The sequence below is a fragment of the Cebus imitator genome, unplaced genomic scaffold, assembly GCF_001604975.1.
Source record: "Cebus imitator isolate Cc_AM_T3 unplaced genomic scaffold, Cebus_imitator-1.0 Scaffold36, whole genome shotgun sequence".
NCBI lineage: Eukaryota > Metazoa > Chordata > Mammalia > Primates > Cebidae > Cebus > Cebus imitator.
In genome coordinates this window covers 5,954,058-5,958,953 of record NW_016107351.1, presented here as the reverse complement: position 1 = coordinate 5,958,953, position 4,896 = coordinate 5,954,058, and the positions used below count along the sequence as shown (strand labels likewise).

General features: G+C 53.7%; 1 protein-coding gene across 1 annotated transcript in view; it reads left to right on the top strand.

Annotated features, from left to right (window-relative positions):
• SEC14L1 (SEC14 like lipid binding 1) overlaps positions 1-4,896 on the top strand; it is a 76,953-nt gene that overhangs the window by 66,850 nt on the left and 5,207 nt on the right. The window contains exon 19 of the transcript XR_005199515.1: positions 2,087-2,091. The gene's annotated coding sequence lies outside the window, so the exon portion shown is untranslated. The remainder of the gene's footprint in view (positions 1-2,086; positions 2,092-4,896) is intronic.

Below are 4,896 nucleotides of genomic sequence, written 5' to 3'. Positions count from 1 at the left end.
GGTGCGATCTCGGCTCACTGCAACCTCCACCTCCTGGGTTCAAGCGGTTCTCCTGCCTGGGCCTCCCTAGTAGCTGTGACCACAAGTGTGTGCCACCATGTCCGGCTAATTTTTATTTTTAGTAGAGAAGGGGCTTCACTGTATTGGCCAGGCTGGTCTTGAACCCCTGACCTAAAACGATCCATCCACCTCGGCCTCCCAAAGTGTTGGGATTACAAGCATGAGCCACCACGCCTAGCCAGAAAGTTCAGTCTCTTTAATTTGTAGGAAATGCCCCACCCAGTTCTTTCTTTTTTTTACAGCAGATCTATTGTAAATTTTAAAATACAAGGAAGTAATCCTCACAGCAGTCTCGGAAGGTGCCTCCTCCCAAGGCAGAGCCTGTGGTGTGGTGTGGGGTCTGGGCAGCCCTGGCTTTGGGGTCCTCTGTGCAGCTTGTGCATTTCTGTGTTTTGTTTTTACAATAAAAAGGTTTGTTATTGTTTGGTTGTTTTTTGTTTTTAGTTAACGGCTTTAGGTTAGTTTGCCTTGGAGAAAAGTAACTGGTAATTTACTTAGGAGCCCAGGTTTTCTTCTTCTATCCAAATCATGGGGCTGCTGTGACCTGTGGCACAGATGCCACCGGGGATGTGCCCTGCACTGGCTAGTGTCTGGTCCGGTGTGCATGGTGGCTGTGCCGAGGACAGCAGCTTCCATGTTCCTGGTCGATTCTCTTCTCCAGGAGAGAATCTGAGGTGGCTCCAGTGAAAGCTCTGTCCCCTGCGGTGTGCTGTCTGTGACCTGTCCTGCCTTCAAATAGAAGCAGCCAGACTCTTTCCCACTCCCACCTTGCCTTTGGGCCTAAGAACCTGCCAGCAGGACCCAGTTTTGACAGTGACAAAAAACTCATCATGAGCCCTTACTGTGTCTCTTTGCACTGCCCCCAGCCATGTTATGTCTGATTAGAGACACGAGAGAGAACCTGCTGTCTGCCCTCTCAGGGCTCTTTCTGAGAACAAGAGACCTGGTGTCACTCCTGATGGAGAGAACAGGGGCTGCAGAGACAAGGGGAACCCTGTGGCTCCATGTGTAGAGCCATCTCATTTTCGCTGAGTGCATGTTCAGTCCCAAGTTGAAAGTTAAGCCCTTGTCTGGCTGCCAAGCCCTGCCCTTTCCACCTTACCAGGCCGGTGTACTAGTTCGCTCCCATGTCGCTATAAAGAAATACCTGAGGGCCGGGCGCGGTGGCTCAAGCCTGTAATCCCAGCACTTTGGGAGGCCGAGGCGGGTGGATCACGAGGTCAAGAGATCGAGACCAACCTGGTCAACATGGTGAAACCCCGTCTCTACTAAAACTACAAAAAAAAAAAAAAATTAGCTGGGCATTGGTGGCACGTGCCTGTAATCCCAGCTACTCAGGAGGCTGAGGCAGGAGAATTGCCTGAACCCGGGAGGCGGAGGTTGCGGTGAGCCGAGATCGTGCCAATGCACTCCAGCCTGGGTAACAAGAGTGAAACTCCGTCTCAAAAAAAAAAAAAAAAAAAAAAAAAAAAAAAAAAGAAAAGAAATACCTGAGCCTGGGTAATTTATAAAGAAAAGGGGTTTCCATGGATGAACCTGGAAACCATCATTCTCAGCAAACTGACACAAGATGAGAAAATCAAACACCACATGTTCTCACTCATAGGTGGGTGTTGAACAATGAGAACACATGGACACAGGGAGGGGAGCATCACACGCTGGGGTCTCTCGGGGGAAATAGGAGAGGGACAGCGAGGGGTGGGGAGCTGGGGAGAGATAGCATGGGGAGAAATGCCAGATATAGGTGATGGGGAGGAAGGCAGCAAATCACACCGCCATGTGTGTACCGATGCAACAATCTTGCATGTTCTTCACATGTACCCCCAAAACCTAAAATGCAATAAAAAAGGGGGGTTTCATTGGCTCACCGTTCTGCAGGCTCCTGGAAGCATGGCAGCATCTGTTTCTGGAGAGGCCCCAGGGAGCTTTCACTCCTGCTGGAAGGCAGGAGAAAGAGCAGGGGGAGGTTGCCACACTTCAGCAACCAGATCTCTTGATAACTCATTCACTATACCGTATCAAGAAGGGATGGTGTATTCGTCCATCCTCATTCTGCTAAAAGGACATACCCAAGACTGGGTAAGTTATAAATGAAAAATGTTTGATTGACTCACAGTTCAGCATGGCTGCGGAGACCTCAGGAAACTTACAATCATGGCGAAAGGGGAAGCAAACACTTCCTTCTTCACATGACGGCGGGAAGGAGAAGCGCAGCGTGGAGGCGGGGAAAGCCCCTTATGAAACCCTCAGATCTCGTGAGAACTAACTCACTATCATGAGAACAGCATGGGGGAACTGCTCCCATGATCCAATTACTTCCCACTGGGTCCCTCTCACCACAGGTGGGGACTATGAGATTTGGGTAGGGACACAGCCAAACCATATCAGATGGTGCTAAGCCATTCATGAGAGTGCCACCAGCCAGTCACCTCCCAGTAGGCCCCACATTCAACACTGGGGATTGCAATTCAAAATGAGATTTGAGAGGGGACATGGATCCAAACCATATCAGCTGGTTTACACCCAAGAGTGAAGCCAAGCAACAGCTCCCCAAGGTGGAGCCCTCTAGAGGTGGTCCCGGCTCTGCCAAGAGCCACTCCTCCCCGGCACAACCCTGTGTCTCTTGTAACCTGGCTGAAACTCTCAGAGATGGGGCAGTGACAGCTTTGGCCCCTTCAGCTCTGCCCTTGGATTCAGAGCCACAGGGGGAAATCCTCCAGCCTGCATGCATTGTCCATTGGTGTGTTACCTGGGTCCTTTTTTTTTTTGATACAGAGTTTCACTCTTGTCACCAGGCTGGAGTGCAATGGCGCAGTCTCAGCTCACTGCAACCTCCACCTCTTGGGCTCAAGTGATTCTCCTGCCTCCACCCCCTGAGTAGCTGGGATTGCAGTCACCTGCCAACATGGCTGGTTAATTTCTGTATTTTTAGTAGAGATGGGGTTTCACTATGTTGGCCAGGCTGGTCTCAAACTCCTGACCTCAGGTGATCCACCTGCCTCGGCCTCGCAAAGTGCTGGGATTACAGGCGTGAGCCACTGAGCCAGCCCATCCTTACCTGAGTACTTTTATGTGTCAGCTTGACTGGACCATGGGGTTCCCAGATGTGTGGTCAGGCATTATTCTGGATGAAGAAGAATAAGCTCTTCCTTAAAGGGAGGACGCCACCTCCTCAAGCCCCTGCCGTGGGCAGTGGTGTGGAGTGGTGCTTGGGCTGTGCCCACCCTCTGCGTCCCTGATGGGGCGGAATCCGGCACCTGTGCAGTTCCCGGGAGGATCCGTGCCCGGATTGCCATTGTGAGCTGTGCGTGGAGGCTCTGTAGGAGAGGAGGAGGTGTCAGGGAGTGGGACGGGCTGGTCACGGGGCTCAGCTTCCTGGAGGGCTGCTGCTTTCTTAGGCCTGGCACCCGCCCCTCCAGACACAGGCTATCTGACTGCTGTGCGGGAGGTGCCAGCCCCTAGTTCCGGCAGCATCAGAGGAGCACATGGACCGATTGCTTCCAGAAGGCTCCACGGCTGGTGGGGAGAAGACTCTGGAGACCTTCAGTGAGTCATGGCCTGTTCCCCACTTCTCTCCCCACCACTCGATGAGCCTCCCCTGGCATAGCTGGAAGGGTTGGGCGCTGAGGGTGTCGGCGTCAGGTCAGCCCTGCCTGGGCTGCCCACATTCTCTGCCCTGGGGGGACGGGGCAGCTGACAAAGCCCTCATGTAGTCTCAGTGAGGTGCCCAGTGATGGGCTCAGGCCACTCCTGCCCTGACCTGCCCCATGGCCATCCAGGTCTTCCCTCCTGCCCGCCTGCTCCTGTCTCCGTTCTACGTTTCTGCCCAGGTTGATTCATGGCATACCTGACAACCTCCTGGCTTCAGCCTCCCTGCTGTTCCCAGAGCAAGGAGGGCTTGGGGGGCCCACAGTGTGGGAAGTGGCTGGATGGGAAGGCCAGAGGGTCATGATGGGTGGCGAGCACACTCCCTGCTGTCCAGTCTCACTTGGCCCCTGGAGTCACTCATTCGGGCTCACTCTGGGTCCTCAGCTGCTCCCTCTCATCCCAGCCTCAGAGGTGCAGCTGGTCCGGGCAGACACATGTTCTCTGAAGGAGCAGAGAGTGATGCCTTAATTTATTCTTTGTTGACTCTGTAAGTCTAAAGCTCCCAGGGAATCTGGACTAATCTCTCTCCTCGAAGCACCTGGTTATTTGCAAAAGGATCTGAGCTTGCTGAGTGTCACCTGGCAGTGGGAGCTCCACACAGGTCCCTGGGTGGCCACACTGCTCTCCTCACCTCCAGCCTCTGCTCCTGCTGTTTCCTCTGCCTGGGATGCTCCCGCACCTCGAGGAGAACTCAGGAAGCTCGACCGAGAAGACATTTGTGGGGGCTTGGCCAGCCTCCCTTCGCCCCACTTGTCCCCGCACAGACTTTTGTGCAATGCTATGAGATGTATTTTATATTTTATTTTTTATCTTTTGTAGTAATGGGATCTCACCATGTTGGCCAGGCTGGTCTCAAATTCCTGGGCTCAAGCAATCCTCTTGCCTCAGCCTCCCAAAAGGCACAGGCACAAGGCACCTTGCCTGGCCCCGTGATGTTCATGGAACCGACTTGCCCCGGGTCTGTCTCCTTCTCCTTCCTACCCCTGTGTGACTGACAGAGCCCTTGAGCTGCGATGGACACTCAGAAGGTGCTGCTGTGTGGAGGGTGGAGGTCAGAAGGGCCTCCCTCCCCCAGGGAGAAGGGCAGGTCCTGCCACAGCATGGGTGGGCACCTGGGATGTGGAAGGAAGCTGGACTGCTTCTAGTCCAGTCTTCTCAGGCTGCATTCATAGGCCAGAGCATTTCTTT